The sequence below is a fragment of the Larimichthys crocea genome, chromosome XII (genome assembly GCF_000972845.2).
Source record: "Larimichthys crocea isolate SSNF chromosome XII, L_crocea_2.0, whole genome shotgun sequence".
Taxonomy (NCBI): domain Eukaryota; kingdom Metazoa; phylum Chordata; class Actinopteri; family Sciaenidae; genus Larimichthys; species Larimichthys crocea.
In genome coordinates, this window is record NC_040022.1 from 8,856,320 (window position 1) to 8,876,766 (window position 20,447).

General features: G+C 39.0%; 1 protein-coding gene across 1 annotated transcript in view; it reads right to left on the reverse strand.

Moving 5' to 3' along the window:
* hs3st4 (heparan sulfate (glucosamine) 3-O-sulfotransferase 4) overlaps nucleotides 1-20,447 on the reverse strand; it is a 69,775-nt gene that overhangs the window by 23,585 nt on the left and 25,743 nt on the right. The gene's annotated exons all lie outside the window — the stretch shown is intronic.

A 20,447-nucleotide genomic window follows, 5' to 3' on the forward strand; every position in this document is an offset into this window, starting at 1 on the left:
GAACAAAATAATTAACAGCTGTGCTGACACTTAAATCTGTGGTTTTACTGTTTTCATTATCTGTGTCAAAATCATTTAGCTGTGTCATCCCCGTCGAGAGCGAACGGGAAATTGTTAAAAACATTTTAGCGTCATACGTTATTGGAGGGAGATAAATAACTTGACTTCAGGGAGTTTGTTCTTGTTATCCGATAACACGGCATGAATACATGGTTGGAGGTGTTTGGTTTTTTTATCTGAAGTTTGAAAAATAAAACACTCAAATGACCTGATAATGCAGTTTTTCTTCTTCCTTGAGAGTTAGATGAGAAGATGGACACCACTTTAACGTATGTACGATAAATGCGAAGCTACAGCCGAAAGAGTCACAAAGAGTGGAAACAATGGGAAACAGCTAGCTTGGCTCTCTCCACCTCTAAAGCTTCCGAATTAACACCTTTTATCTTGTTTGTTTAATCTGTACCAAAACCTGAGTGTAAAAACAACACGTCCTGGTTTTACACTGAGTTTTGTGCCAGATCATTTCTTGGCCAGGCGTAGTGAACCCCTGGAGTGCTGTCATAACAGTGTGGTTGCTAGGAAACCAGCAGAGTCTTTAGGACGTTACTACAACTGGCCAAGAAATAGTCTGGCACAACCCCCCTGTAAGATTCTCCGGGTTAATGTGTTAATTATTGAGCTCCAGAGATGTATCTATGTGGATTTTGGGACCTTTGGACAGAGCCAGGATATTTCTTTTCAGTCTTGATGCATGAATGTCGTATGAATCTTCTCATTTTAGCCACCAGAACAAGAACCAATAAAACCTTCTGGAAATAATTTCAATCACTCTACTGGTGACATATATTTTAATGCCGAAGGTACTGTCTGTGGCCTTTATCCAAGCATCTTTTGCCCATTTTGCCATCTTTCAGACAAAGGTTGCTGCTGGTGTACTAATCAACCACCTGCCTCTCACAGAACCCAAGAGTTGTATCTCCTCTCGTTAACATCGTAGGTAAAACTTGCCGTTCTGAAGCTAAAAATTGTGCAAATCACTTTCCTTCCCACACCTCGTTATTTCAGCGGATTGACTGCACGTCAAACAGTTTCATAGTCATTAGAACAAGAGTCACCAGAAACTGATCAACAAACTCAGGATTTCTATAGGGAATAGCGCTCCATCACATGAAGAGACGATTATAAATCCAAGAGTATTTCTAAATCTGTCAAGACATGGTAAGAAAAACAGACTAATGCTTGTCTCATAAATATGTTTTTAGTATACTGTCATCCTGTTTCTCTTGTGTATCTAAGGCCCACAGAGGAAATAAATCTGACTTTTCTGTCCTGCATTTCTGTTCTTCCTTGCACTTGCATGAACAACTTGATGTACTTTAACATTAGAAGAAATCCTGTCTAAACAGCTGTCATTCCTCCACAGTAGACCTATTGCGGCGGTTGCACAAAGGAGATGGTGAGGCTATTAACCACAAGTTCTTCGATAGCTGTGTTGATAGAGCGGTTTTTGGAAATCTTGTGAATGAAAATATGAAGAAAATGTCAGTCAAAGCAGTTAAATGTCATCTGAAATACATCAAGGATCACAGTTTAAGACTTCATTGTAGCCAATTAAAGATAAATATGCCACAGACTGATGCAAGAGACGTTTTTCAGGTCACTTCTGTTTCATAGCAATTAGTCTGCAGAGGAGTCAAAGTTCTTGTGAAGGCTGAGGTGCTCAGCACAGTGCGAGTAACTTTGCAGACCTGGCACATGACATCAGTTAGCTTGAATCAAAGTCCCTGACCTTTGCTTCCCTTTAAAATTGTCGAGTCTTCTGTACGGTGTTGCCCGAGATCATAGCGTGTACATACTGTAGCACAGTGAGGGCAGATCCTGTGACCTATGGGCCTCTTTTTACCCCTTACTTGTTGATGCCCTTCATGTTGTACAACACATGGCCTTTATAATGCAGAAAAAATAAGGAAATACCTCATATGACCTTTTGAATGTGCTACCATTTTCATCAAAATTGACCCGTGAGCCAATTATTTGCCTCCCCTTGTGTACAGAAAAAATAGTTTCAGGGCATAAAACACAAGTGTGTGTGTGTAGGTGTGTATTTGAGGGGGGGGTGGTGTCAATTATGGCGCAACAACATTAGCACTGTGGTTGAATCACTGACCTCACATCTTTTCCAATACTATCTCTTTGGTTTTAGCAGATGTTGTTGATTTTGGATGTGTTATGAACCTTGTTATCAGAGATCAACATGCGAGCCAGGCAGGTCGTTCAGTTTCACCTCGTGCTTGTTCTATCCTCTGCGCTTGATTGACCTTTGCTCTGATTTAAAATGCAATGCTAACGTTGCTAATATAGACACAGCGACGGTGAATGAGGTTTGTACAATTTGTATCGAAGCCAATGTAACATGTTACCCTCTGTTCCCGTTCTGCACGCTTCTGAAATAATGAATGCCATAGAAGTGATCACATATCTACACTTCTGTGACATTATTACATTAGTGGCAAGGAGTCTTTGCTAATTTTATCAGGAGAGACTAATTGAAAAAGCTTTATTGAATCAAACAATTTAAACCTTTGGCACAGACTGCAGTTGTGGTGTCTGCTTTTGGCGAGGCGAATGAAAAGCAGTTTGTCATTAATTCCCCGGCAGTCATGAAAGAAGCTAAGCTGATGGTTTAAACTGAAGGGATGCTGCCTTGTTGAGATTGAAACTGATTGGATAATAAGTAGCAAATGTACAGTCAGAAGAATAACAGGAATAAAAGAAGTACACCTTGATTGATTATGTAGGAAGGGATGGATATTTAAATTAAGTGCTCTTATTGATTGAACCAGTGCTAGGATTCATTTGACAGTTCTGCTGAAATGCACTAACCTGAACACATTGGACTTCTTACTGAGCCTGTGCCTGATTGCTTTATTTTCTCAGCTTCTACTCTCATTATTGTTGAAATTCTATACATTATGTCAGGCTGAATACTTTGCACGTGATTGCATTTGCATTGGCACCTGTAAAAATCTGACTTTTAGGAACCCTTAAGCTCCAGAGGCTATTTTTGTTATAAAACCAGATGTTCCCTGTGCAATATCAGAGTTTATGTACTGTAGTAGCTCCAACTAAACAAAGAATGCAACATTAATCTCCAGCCTGTAGCGTTCAGCACACCAGATACTGAATTATTGATGCCCTTTGTCAGTGTTGTGAGGCAGTCATCCCATGGTGCCTTGAATTTTACAGGTTAATCACTCAGCCACATTAAAGCTCAGATTTTCACAGGTTGGCGCATCAAAAAAAAAGTTCTTGAATTTGGATGATATGATGCTACTATACATACAGCACACTAGCCGTATGGCACTCTGGAGAAAAAGAGAAACAAACAATATCATTAAATATGTATGTTTGTCTTCTCTTCTAAAACAACGCATTTGACCAAGTAATGGATTGTTCACATAGCGATTGAGACACAAAGACGTAGGCTATTCAAGCAAAACAATATGGCCCTTTGAGAGGATATGATCGTGTTGAAAAATATCCTAAAGATTATGCTTGCAGTGGGAAGACACTGTAGTGGAAAACTGCATACACGCCCTCGTGGTTTCGACAAGGTTCGTCTAATTTTAACTTGTGATGAACGGATTTATTTGTCATATTCTGATGTCCGATGTTCATGTAGTCTGCTACTTAAAATCGTCTTATGCAGTCCTTCAGCTGCACTCTGTTAGACATGGGCTTTTGTCTGAAGGGCCTCTTCCATTTTCCTCTCAGTCCACTAATTGGCATAAGTGAATAATCCAATGCACCAATGACACTAATAGATGTGAATGTATTGATTTCTCAGTTACTGTGATGACAGTGAAAGGCATGGATATCTGTGGGAGATCTTCTCACTTGATTGAAAAAAATAGAACGGATGGTGTTTCAGGTGTAAAATAATACAATACATATTGAATATGTGCCTCTAACTAATATCTTCTGCACTGGGGTCAAAAGTCAGTGACAATGGATTTATCTGACAAATCAGTTATTACCAGCTCTTTCTTGTTGCAATTTAATGTACAATAACAACTCACTTGTCAATATTAGCTATAAATATTCTTCCTTTTATTTATCTCTTAACATGAGAGCTAGAAAGCTGTTACTGTTTTGCATTTCTTCTTGGTTTCTTCATCAATAGAGTTTTATGCAATGTTTCTTTATTAGTACGTGGAATTTAATTTCATCTCCTGGGAACATCATGTAACCTCTCAGTTCTCAGTTTTACTTTAAGAGCCTGTCTGAAGTGTGTAAAGCCGTGGGGCTTATTTACTCGTCTCGTCCATCATCTATGTGTCAAAAGCACTTTTAAACTCTTATCACTTCATCTGGAGGAGGAGGAGAAATTAAATAGCACTGCAAAATGAAAAATGTGCATGATAATGACGGGCAGCCACGATAAAAGACGTGTGAATACACAGCAGTGACATGTCTACTGACAAGCGTGGCCCTGTTTAGAACAAAAGCAATATATGGACATATCCTGTAAACCTATTCAAGCCTCATATCCAAGTCCTGGGTGAGGGATAAGTTTGCACCTGCACTGTGTGGTTACCATGGTAACACAGTGGAGAAAAAGAAAAGATGAAGGGAGAGAAGAAAAAAACACATTGAAATATACATGTGTTTGTATATCTTCATCAGCTCATGGATATATTTCAAAATAAAAGGAGCTAAAAATAAAGTGTGGTTTAATTATAAGAAATAATTTTATTTAAGTATTAACTGTTCTTTAAAATGTGCGTTTATCATACTTAGTATTTAATTCTTGAACAGTAGTACTGCTTATTAAACAGCAGATTTAACAGATGCCTTGAAATATATATATATATAATTAAGGATACATATTAAAAACACACTCATTACATATTAAGGCCACAGGTTTATAAAGTAAACAAAAAAACTAAACTCAAAACACAACAAATGCAAATCAGAAAGAAGACAATGACTTAATTACTAATACAAATACACAACAAATTAGCTCAGTGGAAATTACAGAATAGCTGTTTTGGGAAACGAACTGCTGTTTTCTACACTGTAATAAAGATGGTAGTAATAACCCACCGGACCTAATAAATTCAAGCAACAGCAGACACTAATAATTCTATAAAACTATAAAATTCAGGAAGAAAGAAAGCCTCTTCTGGCAGGGAATACCTTTGTTTAAGTCAACAGACCTTTCGAACCAGTTTGATGCAGACATACTTTCTTTTTAAAGTTCTTTAAAAACACGATATAGTACCCAATTATTTCTGTTAATAAGAAAGCCTGATCAATATGAGAAACTGTTTGTTTATGTTCCATAAACATAGAATATTCATCGATTAGACTGAAGCCACATATCACACTGTAGTATTCATGCCTCGAGCTAATTTGCAGTGCCTGTCCCTACATTGCCCTTAATTGCTAACTGCTGCTTAAATGCTAACACTATGAATTTTTCAGCAACCATTAATGAGCAATAGCTTAGAGAAGGCATTTAATGGATCATTGCTGAATTATAAACCTTCATGAGTTTATTTATGACTGTGGCTGTGAAGGGTAATGTACATTAAGTAGTATATGTGAAATGTATTTACATTTTCTCAGGGAATGGTTTTATTTCAATGGCCAAAAGGGAAACACTATCATTCTCTCCAAAGCTGAATTATTATGGAAATAATATTGTCTCTCTATAAAATAAATGAGGGTGTCATGCAGCTGAGTCATGAAATGATGGCTTACCCTTTTCGGCCAAGATCACAGCTTACTGCGAGTGTTTTATTAATCTTAGATATTTTTTCATCCAGACTGATAGTAGAAGACATATTACAAACACTGACTTTCCTCCTCTCCTTTACAACAAGGTTTGTTTGACAGTCACATGTTTTATTTTCAGGACAGCGCTAAACATGTTTTTTTGGAGTGAGGGTTTTGATACATAACCTCAATAAAGACAGCAGATTTAAAAAGGGTTGTAAATATCAATCATTACGAAATCTGCACATTTTAGAGCAGCACTGAGCTGTGTACTCTCTGGTAATCCTTTAAAACCCAACAAATTCAGGGACTTTGGGAAACTAATGCCATGCTTGACCGCTCTGATATGCCTATGCTGCTTTAACGCAGCAGTGTAGTGAACAGAGGCGGTTTTGACATCTAAATCACTGTTTGCCAGCACATGTGTGGGGAGACAGTTGACGGAGTCATTTGAAATGTGCAACTACAGCAGCTTATTGGAAAATATTCTGCGTGGGGTGATCACGCGCGATTATCGGTTTGCGCGAAGGTTGTGCTGTGGTGTAAGCCATGATTATATTTGTTTGAGAACGAAGCAGACAATAATCGTTATTAAAATGAATGACAGCGAAAACAGACCAACTAATTGAGCGTGTTAAGTGTCCTCAAACCAAATGAGGTATGACTAAATGCATCCTTGGAAATATGAAGCTGCATTAGGTTTTGGAAAACAAAGAGTCGTTGCATTCTTTACCAAACACCGCGGCATGCAGAGGCATATGGTTTTCGTGCCAGATACATAAAATCTGCAATCAGCAGAAAACTGTGTGCCAAAGAAGAACCCCGTGATTTCTAAATGTGCTGTGACTATGATGGAAATTCGAAATTGTGCTGTGTTTGCCTGTCTGTTTCATTATGCTGTGATGCTGCGGCTTCAAACACTGCACTGAAGCTCAGTCGGACACAGGAAATACATATGAAAATACTATGACTAATTTACAGGGCCCATGTCAAACATCCGAGATAAGCCTGAGATACAATTTTCCTTCAGATTTCCATACCGCAAAATACCGGTCTCTTTATGTGTTCTATTAGTTTTACTTCTTGGTGACAATGAAGGATTGTAAAAATAGACACAGTGATCAAAGGCACATGTGGGACCGCTGAGAAGAAAAAGAATTCATCAACCGTCTGAGAAAATGGGTTTGCAGCTCCACATCTGTCTAAAAGCAACGTAGAAGCTACCGTGCTGCTCGTCGCTCGCCTCCTCTAAGAGCCAGGTGCTCGAAATCACCTGAGGTCACCAACTCTCCTCCCACGTGGGCCACCGTGCGCTCTGCAGACACTCTCAATGTTTAAAAGCTTTGTAAGCGGGCAGAGACTGAGAGGTGCTGTAGAAGCGAGGGGTTTGTCATATGAAGCTAGAAGCAAGAGAGAAAAGAAAATAGGGGGGATCAGGGAAGAAAAAGCAGGGTTTGGAGAGAAGAAGTGGTCATTTTTGTTCACTTTGCCTAACCACTCCTGCCTATTTCTCTAAAACCGCTTATTTCTAAAACCTCAAGTGGGTCATTCATCTTGGCCAGTTGGTGTCCAGCTGATCTAAGAAATTGGCTAATTCCCCGTTAGCAGAGTAGGAAACAAGTATGAAAAATTGATGGGAAACAAACGGGTAGAAAAATAACCTAAAGTGTCTGCTAAACACCGGACAATAATTTTATTTAAACATCAATTTAGCCTGAAGGAGCTGTACCTCGCAGTGTACAACTCGGTGTAATTAAGTACTCGCTTCATATGCGGCGGGTTTAATTGCTCCCCAAAGCTGTAGATGAAGAGAGTGCCGCTTTTTATTTATATATTTATTTTTTTGGTGATGTGGCACTTTTGAGGATGACGCTAAGCTTTGGTATTGGGCCCAGTCACTATGTAACGCAGTACAGTGTTGTGTGTGTGCTTCATACAGAGAGTCGCTTTTAGCAAAACTGAGATCCAGAAACCTGCGGTGTAAATTACAACAACCACAGCCGTCAGCTCGAAGTTGCTCGGGTGAGAAAGCCATTACTGGAGATGTTACAATCCATTACTAAGTGCCAGGGTATTCTTGGTAGTGAGCAGCATGTGTGTAAATAAGTGCTTCTGATTTAGGAAAGCAACATGGAGACAAGTGATGAGAGGGCTGAAGCTCGCTGTATGTTTTTTTTTTGACGGTGTCTGAATCACAGCTTTGCCTCCACAAATAGACTTTGATACACCGGGAAGACCTTTTAGCTCTTGTGTCCGTCCTTCAGATGAAGGTGTCTGGAAAATACTTGTCAATATTTGGATTCATCATGAAGTTGGAATATCAAACAGTCACTGAGATTCAATGAACTTGTGTCCCACTGTGTGACATTACAGCATACACTCCCTCTGCACACTTGACCCAGCATCTAACGTCATTAAACACTGGATCAAGAGTGCATTGGATAAACTTGAAGGATGTCGTGTCCTCCTCGAGCCTGTTTCTCTTTAAAGGGTTGATTCACCCAAAGATTTCAAGAACAAATTTCATGCAGGACGTTTTTGTTTGATTTGTCATGATATCTGACTCAGAGTTTTTACCCAAACACAAGGTGAGCAGCTTTCATAACTGCATTTCTTCATCAACGGTTTGTTCTGTTGGAAATACTCTGACGTCTGTGGGTTTCTGTTGCTCTGAGCATCATAAATGAGATTCCATTGACTACCATATATTGCGTTGGTTATTCGAACTATGTATGCACATGCCTAGACACCATGAGAGGTAAGTGAGAAAATATGTATTTTATTTTTTTTTATCTGGAAGAATAAGCTCTTTGCATTAAGCTAGCTTGAAGTTTTATATAACAGTTAAATGATTTCATTATAATTCATATTGAGCAAAATCTGAAAATAATTGAATTGATCTCTTGCTGAAATATACTCTCTAAGTTTAGCTATGAAAATGAGTGTTGAGAAGCTTTTCATCATTTCAATACCAGCTCTCTGCATATATTGTATGAACTGCATGTAACGTGCTCGTATTCAGTGGACTCTAAGTGTCATCAAACTCTGCCTCATCAGCGGCAGCGTCATTAGGCTGGAAGCTTTGGGAGCAGTACTCAGCCACCTGACACCACCACTGTCAGAAATATGAAGTGCGACTGCGATTAGCGCAAAAAAAAAATTTGCATCTCAAAACAAATCTTCTTCGGCTGCGCAGGACAGAACGCGGAGGCTCTCTGCGTTTTATGTACATTTGAAGTTGTCACCGGTAGCCATGTCACTTTCCTGGGTATAGCACTGTGAAAATAACCTGCTGTGCTGTAAACGAGATGAGATGAGTCCTGTTGAGAAGTGGCTGCACAATCTGTCTCTTTCTGTGTGCCTCTGACCTTCTAATGATCGAGTCACGGGCCCACGATGACGACCTTGTCTGAAACTGCAACTCAAGCCAGAGTCTGAGGAGGGAGATATGAAGTGTTAAGACTATGGCGCGAAGAGACTCATTTCATAGCACCTCGCCAAGCTGATAACGAAATCCCTCTGACATTAGGGAGTTAGCTGCCCTCCCATTTTAATTACCTGGGAAACTGCAAGCCAAACAGTATTACTCCAGATTCTTTGATGGCATTTGTCATTTTAGAGAGAGAGGAAAAACTATCAAGTAGGGCTAACCCCTCTCTAAACTGGCACATAAGATTTCCAGTTAATCCGAGCGGGAGAGGGGGAGACTGAATGGATAAACACTGAATAAGACTGAAGCGAGCAAACAATTTCAGCTGCAGCTCAAAGCATGTCTTAAAAGTAAACACCCTTGTCAAAAAGATGCTCCTAAATTGTCATACCTTGAAACAGAGGATGTAGTACAGTGGTTTTACTTCAGACCGGGTGGGGGGGGCAGGTAAACTGCAAACCAGTATGTGGTGTTATTTATTTATCACGCTGCTCTGGTGGTTATAGAACGTGGGACATTTTTTACAGAAAACTGTTCTTCTCAGAATGGCTGAAAATATCCTCTGAATAAGACACGGACAAAAAAAAAAAAAAAAAAAAAATAGAAATAGTGTGTTCTGCCATTGTAAGCAACATGCCCGGGGTGAAAAGGCGCTAAAAGCTAAAATCTGCTCCGAGCTCCTGTCTGATCCACAATATGTTTAATGGCATGGAAACACTCAGGTCAGGGCTGGTGTTTCTTTATGTTTGTGTTGGTAATGGTAGGGCATCTCTATTGATATGTGCTCGAGTAATTAATGAGGTCATGGAATCAATCCAAATATATATAATCCAAATATATATATATATATATATAGAGAGAGATTTTTTTTTTTTTTTTTTTTTACTTTTTCAAAATAAAATAAAATGGCTCTACATCATAGGATATGTCTTCAGATGGTGTACTAAAACTAAAACTAAAACTCAACACAGATTTTCTCTATAAAAGAAAGTGTCTTATTGTATATTAAAGGAAGAGGATGACTCTTTTTTAATCTGCAATAAAACAGTTCCTGTGTAATATTTACGTTCAGATTTCACAAAATACCTAAATCTTACTCGGACTGTCTATGATGCAGGCATTGGCTAACATAGAACAGAACATTATGTGGATACAAAATTGTATTACTCTTATTATCTTTAGGCAAATACATTTATCCTGTGGTCTTTTCTTTTCCTTTCTCATTGAGTGAGACTTCTTTCAGGACGAGATTTAATCCAAAGGTCATCACTTGTCGCTTAACTGCTCTGCGATTTCATCTCGGCAGCACCAAAGCCTACATCGAGGCTTTTTTTCCCCCCTCTGTTTTTTTTTTTTGTATTTGATGACACAGCGCAGATACGGGAGGTGGGTATGAGGCATGCAATAAAGGTGCAGGGACACCCTGTGTATGCTGTGATACTGTTAGTAGAGTCTGTTTGGTCGCCTTAGTCAGTCTGTGTAATGGAGAATTTAACAAGATTTTGAGATAGATAGATACAATCATTTAATTATTCTGGTTTCATTGTGAGAGCTGGTTTCAAACACTGTTATTCTAAACAGTAATCAGTGTTGCGTATCCTTTCGAGCCGGCTGGACTTTAAGTAGCACAGCGAGGTGATGATGAACGACTCTGAAGGAGGATCCTATTTTTCTCCTTGATCAATGTTATCTCACCCTTTTCTGCGATGTTTTCTGCACTCTGTTCTTGTCCACTTGCAGTAAGTCTCACTTGAGATAGTGTCAGTGGAAGGGTACGCCGAGCACTTTAACATCCCCTCCGTTCTTGAGACACTCTTTGTCTATCATCAAGAATCCAACCAGACATGGACAAGCACGCTCAAAGGTTATCTGGTCATCGCATGCCACCATTAACGATAACGCCCTGCGTACACAATGGCAGCTCGGTGACACAAAATGCAAAACCAAATATGAATCCATTTAGTTTCAGAATTCAGTTTAAAAAGTGTGTTTTTGTTTCATAACATATTTTCCTCCCAAGCCGTGTTTCTCCTGCAGTAAACAACACCCTCAAATCCCTGACTAAACTGTGTGATTTTCAGAAAACTGAAACAAAATATGTCTCAGGAGAGGAGAACGTGTGCTCATTTGATTTACTGTAGAGACGGCAAAGAAGAAAACTTGAAAGACACAGGTTTACTAGAGTGAGGCAAGACTTCCCCCGGCACACACTAAATTATCTTTTTCACTTTGAAAGTTAGAAGCAGAACTAGAACTAGGAAAACAGCCTTTGGGGGACAGATGGACATCTGTTAAGAGTAACATATTTCTGGTTAAAAAAAAAGTGTAAATGTTTATTCATAAAAGTTTTTATGTACTGTACGTTTGTCAAATTCTCATTGAAACTCATTAAAATATAGTTCAATGTGGGAAACATTCTCATTGAAACTCATTAAAATATAGTTCAATGTGGGAAACATTATTCGTACTGAGGGAAAAAAAAGCTTTTTTTTGTCAATGTGGCACTGTATCTTGTACTGCAACTTGAAAATATTTTCTATATATTTTTAACTATATTTTACAAGGACTGTTGATTTTGTTGTTGTGACATTCACAGAGATCCTGCTTTTGGCAGGTTTGTCTTTACATGCAACAAGAAACTCTTCAGTAAAGGCTCTGCACTACACCATGCCATGTATGTGCGAATGCTGGCACTTAGACTTATCATGGAGAGTATTTAAACTGGTCTGGTTATGCATTAAGCCTGACCTAAGACAGTGAGCGACACTGAAGACTTTATCTTGCCCAAGAAATATCTCAAAGCGAAATATGTATCATGAATGAAAACGATTTATATTCTCCTTAAATTTCTTGTTATAAGTAGCAGTTCTTTAATATCCCTTCAGTGGCTGATAAAGAGGTGAAAAGGCCTTCCCTGTGATAAATTAAGATTCCTCTCTCTGCTCCTGATGTGGTTATGTAGCAAACCTTCTCTACGTTTAACACTTTACACGGACTGTGGTTTCCAATAGGTTCACCAGGAGTTAGAGGCATTTAAAATAGAGAAAGAGAGAAAAAGAAAAATCAGCCAAGCATTTACTATGTAGAGCAAATGTCTTTATCCCTCATGACAGCAGTGAATATAGAAAGAGTACCAGGATAAGTATGTAAATGTGTTGTCCCATCTGAGACTAATTCAAACTCAATCTAGTCACAGATTCTTCCTGAAAGAGACTAAACTTTTAACTTAAAAAAAAAAAAAATACGGCACATTGTTATAGATGAAATCACTTGAGTTGTTAACAGTTCTACCGCTCTAAACGTCTCACATAATCTCACATGAATAACTCTTTGAGTGTGAAACTATTTATGACCTGTATATAAAAACTGGATACATGTGTGAAATGCTGTGTTCACACTGATGCAGGAGTATTAGCAATTAATAATGTTATTTATAGAATGAAATATGAGTAGCAGGGGACATTTTACCGCAGAAGTACTCTTACTTGTGATACTTTAAGTACATTTTGCTGATGGTACCTAAAGCTGTTAAATGCAAGACTTATTATTTTTATTTGACTTTATTTATTTTTACATTGTGGTATGGTTCATGGTCATCCATTGTTCTTTTCTGACATGTTTACACTGTGTCTCTGTTACAGTTTACTCGATTTGATGAGCAGCATGTGCATGTAATTACTAGCTGATGAGATATTTTCACAATATTTAAGATTCAACTGGATTTTTAATATAAATATTTACTAAATGTAAATGCGCATCTACAAATTAATGGAATGACTGCAGTGGTTTATACTGGATGGAAATTGAGTTTCAGTGACCAGACTGTGGAAATAGAGCACACACACACACACATACACAGAGAAAGAGATGATGCTGAATTGAAAATTAATGCTTGGTGTCCATTTTTTTATAGAGAATAAAGAAGTTTACTTTGGACCAAAAAGAAAGGAGGGATCAGAGAGTGTTATATAGCTGATTATTTGCTATCATTACGGTTGGATAAGAGCAAGTCAGGCTCGAATAAACAATGATCCTCCGCACTGTCCTACTTCCCCCATCAAAAGTCGTGGTGCTTGTTTAAAGCCCTTGTGTCATTTGGGGGGAAAGCAGAGACAGTTAATTTTTAACATATCTCTTCATTTATTTATTTTCCGCTTGCACGGCCCCTTTGTGTCATCCATCCCAGTTTGAAAGGAGCTCTCTTGTGCCCGGCCATAGGGAGCCAGTCATGCAGTGTAATGTTGCAGTGCAGTGCAGGCTCATGTGACACACAACAACATGTTCAGGCATAAGAGGCTACACAGTATCAATGTTGAGACACTGGATTTATGGTTTAAAACACTGAAATAATCTCCCCTTTCATTTATTTATTTTACCATATAACAAATGCCCACAGCTATAGTAGAATTAATTAAATCAAGTTAAATGCTTCAATATTGTCTGTGAAATCTACCTGTTTAATAAATAAGAATACATTTAAGTGACTGCAAATGCATTTGAAGGGATGCATTGTCTGACAGGGACAGAGCAAACATGATGGTGGCTTGTGTTTATATATCCTGCAGAATAATTCTGAGGTACAGAAACAAGTAGGCTCCTGTTACACTGCTATCACTACTTTATGATTACCATTTTTTTTCTCTGACTAATCACCTCTACTTTTGGCATTTTTCTCCAAGTTGTTAAAATGTGACAAGCAAAGACAGCATGTCACTCTTGGTCGCAGAAATTGCAGCATCAGTATGGCCATTCGAAATAGGAAATGTGTGAGAGAGAGCATGTGCGAACAGCATTAAAATGGATCAAAACAGCCCGTCTCGCTATTATGAAGCAATATATTAGACTGCGTGTTGTGTAAGGCTGTAATGAATTGTCACAGAATACCAACTTGTGTGCCTTCTACACAGGATGAGAACAAAAGACAAAAGACAAAGGGATAACAGAGCTAGTTGTCTCCGATATTGGATATTACACTCTATGCCGGCAGAATCGCTAATGAACTTCATCCAGTTTCATGCTAATGGTTATCAGGGTGATTTCATTCCCCTGGCCTTTGTGTGTAATTATTGATTGTCCCAAGAAAGGTGGGGTGTACAAAGCCCAGTAAACAGCAGGTAATTAGTATTTTGGACCTTTGGCAGGATAATGTCCTGTGTTGCTTTTATTTGTATGCATGAAAGCAGAGAATGCAAGAATTCTTTTCACACACCAACATAACTGGGACTATAGGCTCACAATCAGCGACCATTTTATCCTCTCTCCTAAACATGTTAACAATTAGAAATTACAATTGGAAAATACTTTTCCAAGGAAGCCAGTGAGATTAATAATGTGCAAAGACTCAGAGTTTTTCACAATAATGGGAGTGGTACATGGAAAAGCTCTTCCTTTAAACCTTATTGTGCCTGAATAGGAATGCTATTACATGTTATTCCAATATGCCGACATTATTCTCATTATCATGATTTATCTGAAGCTCTTTGCCAAAATACAATGTGAGAATCCTTCTTCTCCCAGAGGATAAATTGCACAAATTAAGTATAATCTAAAAGGTAGGCTTTCGTATTCATGGGGTGTCTCAGCTTGAGGACCCGTTGTTGGCTCGTGGTAGGGGACCAGTGAGTGGGGAGGGCATTGAAACTCAGTAAAATCTGACACGATACATATCCTGGAATCAGCATATAGACATAGCTGTAGTTTCAGTGTCCATTAATTTACTTAGAAATCAGAGAAAATAAGATCCTTCTCATAACTTCTCATACTACTACTCTCGCACTACTCTCCACAATGCAAATTCACCAAACTGTAAAAAAAAATATCGGCTTAAAACAACGGATGAAAAATGAAAGTTCATCTCGAGCACCACAGCATCCTGGATCACCACTGTGAGAAGCATGACTCAGCAGCAGGATACATCTTAGGGCCCCCCGCCCATACATCGTGCAATAACAGTGATCTTTCTCGTTCTTGCGCGTCACATCTCGTTATGTAAATCATACAGTAAGTTGCAAGTGACAGATTTGGAGAAATGGGCCCGAGGACCAGTATTTTGGACTGATGAACAAAACTTTCACTACAGTTCTCTCATTTATCTACTTTTGTAGAGTTTTTACAGCCTTAAAGCAATTAAGGTGTTTCGGTAGAACAACTTTCTGTTAGAAGAGGGACTTGGGCAGTCATCGCTAAAGCACTAATTCTTGAGGTCGTGTCCACATTAACAGTTCTTTTCTTGAGGGGCAAAGAGCACAGATTAACGCCTTCCTTCATATCTATTAAACTCCATTTAATAGCCCCCATTCCTCTATTCCTAAACACTGATTACCAAACACTGCAGGTGGGATGCACAGAATATACTTTGCATTAGAAGAACATTAATTCACCATCATGGCGATGTGAGACTATGACCATGTGGTTGTTGCTCTTGGAAGTGAAAATGTTTGTCGTATTTCCATCATGGGAAGCCGCTACATAGCAACAAAAACTATTTTTCATTAGTACCCTTCATGTAGAGTGAAATGGAAAGCTGATTTGTGCAGCATGGTGAAGCATCACCTCTGCTGGCATGGATGGGATGACCTGTGCTGGGCTGGAAGAATTCAACAGACTTGCATGAAACACAACACACCATTAATGGACATTTGTTGTGGATCACTTACTCCAAAATGTCAACACGGCTACAGGCTTCCATTTTTTTCTCCAGCCCGTCAGTCCTGGTAGCAAGGCGGCGCAGGGTCACTATTAGAAAGGCCCTGAAGCTCTACATGTGCATGTATCATTCATGGGCTGGCAACAACATACAGACTGAGAAAATAATGCCAGAGAAAACAGGAACATTAGAGCAGGCTGTGAAAGCATGATTGTATGTGTGTAAGTTAAAGGAACTCTGTGTTAGTTTTCCAAAAAGATTTAAGTATTATTTTGATCCTGTAGACCTGCATTAACAGTTTGTCCTGGACCTTCAATGCAGACGCAGTTCCTAAATCCAAGAAAACTTTGGCTGTCTAAAGTTTTGGGAACAGAGTGCCAGGTTTCAGAAGAAATATGCACAAACACCCACACAAGTCAAACCTCTTTTTGTCTACACAGGTGGTAGAAATTCATGCAGTCTAAGTTTGAAAGAAATCTCTGACTTTTTCCAGACCTCAACCTGAACTGCGTGATGACGCACACTGGTGAATTATTGGTCTATTTATTTAATAATTGGACACATGTTTCTAATTCTACTACGAATCATTCATTTACACCTAAAAATGATTTTAATTGCAATATAGTGTGTCCTATATATTGAATACGTTCCAACATCAAAGGGATAGAAACTGAAAAGCAAAAATATTTTTCTTTAAAAGTTCAATTTCTCAGCTGCAGCTACAGGTTGTTTGTATGCATGTTAATGATACTGACAAATTCAAGAGGAAATTTTAATGGATTTCATTTTATAGTCTTGCTGTTGGGTGGGTTCATAACAAACACCACCTGCAATGGCATATGTTGTTGCCGTTCTCCTGCTAGAATAAATCAAATGCTATGATCTCAAAATAAATCCAAAATGAATGCACAACTTTTACTGCACATCCTCTGCTTTGTAAAAAGGTCTATGATGAAAATGAGTCAATCAAAAATTGGTCGATGAGCTTTGTGGAGCTTGAGCTATTTTCTACTTTTTGATATTTTGCATTTAAATTTTGAACTGGATCTCAACCTATTAACGCTCCTCAATAGCACCCCACTGAACAGAGCCCCCTTCATGGACTGTTAGCCGCTAAAAGTGTTGTCTGCATGAGTTTGCTATGAAGAAGGCTGAGACGGTTCTGATGTAAATGCTTCAAGAGTTCAAACTGTTAAATCTTTCAGAGATATTTGCAAATCCTGTGAGTGGGAGCACAAAAACTTTCTCCTCTCTCTTTACCTGATGCATTATTTAACCACCTTCTAATGACACTAAGCGAGGTGAAAATTGAATAAACCTCAAGGAGGCACAAACTAATTAAAACAACATTTTCATTTATGCACAGGTATGGAGGTGGAGGTGTAGGTAGCAGTCCCATGCCCAGGGATGGCTGCCATGCTCCCTGATGGACTGACAGCCTCTGGGCTCGGCTGTCTCCCCCCTGACACTAGATGACCTGATTGATTACCGATACTGCCAGTCTTCCTGACAACTGCTAATATCCAATGTCTTGCCAAAATAAAGGCATCAAATGTGTATCTACAGTTACAAAGACTCTCTGCCATTGGACTGCAGACTCGTGATGCCTGAAATTTCATATGCTCCAGGCTCTACCGTTCTCTTGAGTTTGTGCCTCATTTTAGGAAGATTAAAGTCATCAACAGTGTGATGGCGCTTTTGGTGAAGTTAAAAGAGAGAAAGATAAGCTGGGGACACGATGATAAGGAGCTATCCATAAAACGCAACTAGAAAAAATCTTTTCAGCTCAAGAAGGTATAGGATAATCACTACCAGTATTCCCTCCGTCCTTTTATCCACGACGGCATTAGATGTTGCCTCTGACAGAATACAGAGTCCGATACATCACTTGTACCCCTTAACAACTTTCTGAGTGTTATATAAAAGTGAAAAACACACATCATTAAAAAGACAAATGTGAAAAGTGGTGAGATGTGAACAGAGAATAGGGGGTGTGTATCAAGACAACACACCTCTTTCTTTAATTAATTCTGCCAGGCTGCTCTCACTATACAGTAGCATCTCAGATTACACAAAGCAAATTGCTATGTAATTACATGCTAAAAGTTAGACAATTACAGCTATGCTCTCCTTTCTACAGTAACAGCTGCATAATGACATGTAAATTAGTTTGGGGGGCTGTTATCTCTTACCTATGTGAATGGCATGCTGAAATCACTGAGGAGCAATTTTATGCTCAAATCACTTATTCTGCCATTAGGAATAGCAAAGACTCGTATGGAGAATGATAAAGAGTTGGGTTTTAATGCACCGAACGGTTTTTAAGGTTAAAAAACGTCTGGGGTGTGATTACCCCAATGGTAACATCATGTTCTCTAAATAATGGAAATGTAATAGTAGCAGTGATTTTGTTATTTGCTTAGTTTAGTTCCCTAGACGTCTCACTGAAGAGAATATAGAACGAGGCAGAGATGGGCAATCATTTTTACCATTTTTTTTTTTTTAGGCAAGGGAAAAAGAGAGCTGGCCGACCAAATTCAGGGAACACTTTAGTTTCTCCACTGTGGTACCTCCTGGCGATCACTTATCAGCAGGCAAATCAGCTTAGTCATTGACCTGGTGCCCTCTGGCACTCATTAGTGCAGCATGTGACAGTGATGGAAGGGTGGGCTTGTCCTGGAGTACGCGGCTCACACAGGGAATACATAGGTCACAACTAGTGGGTGGCCGGATTAGTGTGTACCAGAGAGAGCTCTCTGGTGTGTTCTGCCCCGGGCATGCTTTTGCGTGCTTTCACCCCAACCCACCAAACCCCTTATTCCACCTTTTTTTTCCTTCTACTTCCAGTTATTCTGTTCTTGTTACCCTGGATATCGGAGGAGACACTAGAATTTGAGAGTGGCTGAGCTGAATGATGCCATGTAGCTCAGGCAAGCACTCAAGGCATTATGGGCCCAACGTGCTGAGTGCACTGAAATGAGAAAGGATCAGCTGCAGCTTTCTAGCTCTTTCTATAGCATCATGGGCCATGCACACCGTGGCATCTTTGGAGAACCCCTGGGGTCAGTGTGGAGGTGCATATTTGGTGTTGGTGTTCTTGACTAAAGCCAGCAAACAGGACAGTGGACCTTGAAAGAATACAGTAACAGCGTAGCTTTAAATCTAATTAAATCCAAGATACCCAGACTTTGTGAAGCCTATAATATGTGAAATTCATATAAAAATGTAACTTAAGTATAACATTGCAAAGTATCACTACTACTTAGCACTCACAGTTGCTCATATTAGAATACTAGACTTATAATATGGTGTACAGGACTCCCATTAAAATAAATACATTTTGTATATAGCAAAAATAAAAAAAATATATTTACTGCTGTTTTATTGGTATCCAAACAATGATGGAATAGCAAGTGAGAGAAGATCTTTCTGCACAGCTATTAGGGAATGTATTGGTTGTACAGCGGCTTCACTAGCTTTAAATATCAAATGATCACTAAACTCAGTTCTGAACTATAGCTTTACAAATAAAAATTAAAAAACACACGCAGTAAAAGTCAAATACTTTGAGCGAGCTCTTCACATTTGTTCAGTCTGTCTTTTTATTCATCAGGGGATTTATTTTCAGATCCACGTATCTCCTCCCACTTCCTCACAGCTCCACCTGGGGACTGGATTTTCAGCACTCATACTACTGTAGGTGACGCATTTGGAGGATTCTTCCTGTACGTTTAGGTGTCTATTGGCTTCACTCCTCTAAATAACACAAAGTGCGATGTTAACACATAATTACTGTGTGACAGAAGATACGTAAAGAAATTGCAGAGAAAGAAAAGACTTGAGTGTGTGGGATGTGTGGCTAATTTCATTCTTTAGTATAGGCGGGTGTGAACACTACACTATAGTGTTCACCCACATACTGTATTGTCCAGATTAAGCTGGTTGGACAGAAGCTCCCATGGTATTTAATCAGCTTCCCCAGGCCATTACCCCAGTATGGGGGAGTGCAAACACCCAGTATTGTCTTTTCTCAAATTCTATGCTATCTTTTATTAAACCAGCATGACAAGAGGAGACAGTGGTGTGTCTGTCTGTGTGCGTGCATGCATGCATGTGTGTGTGCCAAGGGGCGTACTCTTGCAAAGCTTTAAGGAATCACAAGACCAAAGAAAGTCCACAGAGAGATGGAATATCTGAACCTCTAACAGGGATTTTAATTGGCTATTCAACGATATAATTACACAGACTTTGAGTAACAATTACTCCAAATATATGACCTTCAATGCTGTTAACAGTAACCAAATTGGCATTGCAACTCTATAGCTGTGATGTCCTTAGAAATAAATGATTCAATAATTAAATTATACTCTATTTAAACCATAAAGGACGAAGAGAAGAAGATGAAGGAAAGTGTTTGACTTTGCTTCCGATGACTTCAGTGACCTCACCTCTGTGGGTTTAGAGTTTTCTGTGTTGTATCATATTCTGTGATAGATTTTTCTTTTACAGTTAAAAAGTTAAAAAATAGAAATATGCAACCTTTGTGAAGTTTTAGTACGGAGTGTGCCGGCCTCTCTGAAATGGAGATGA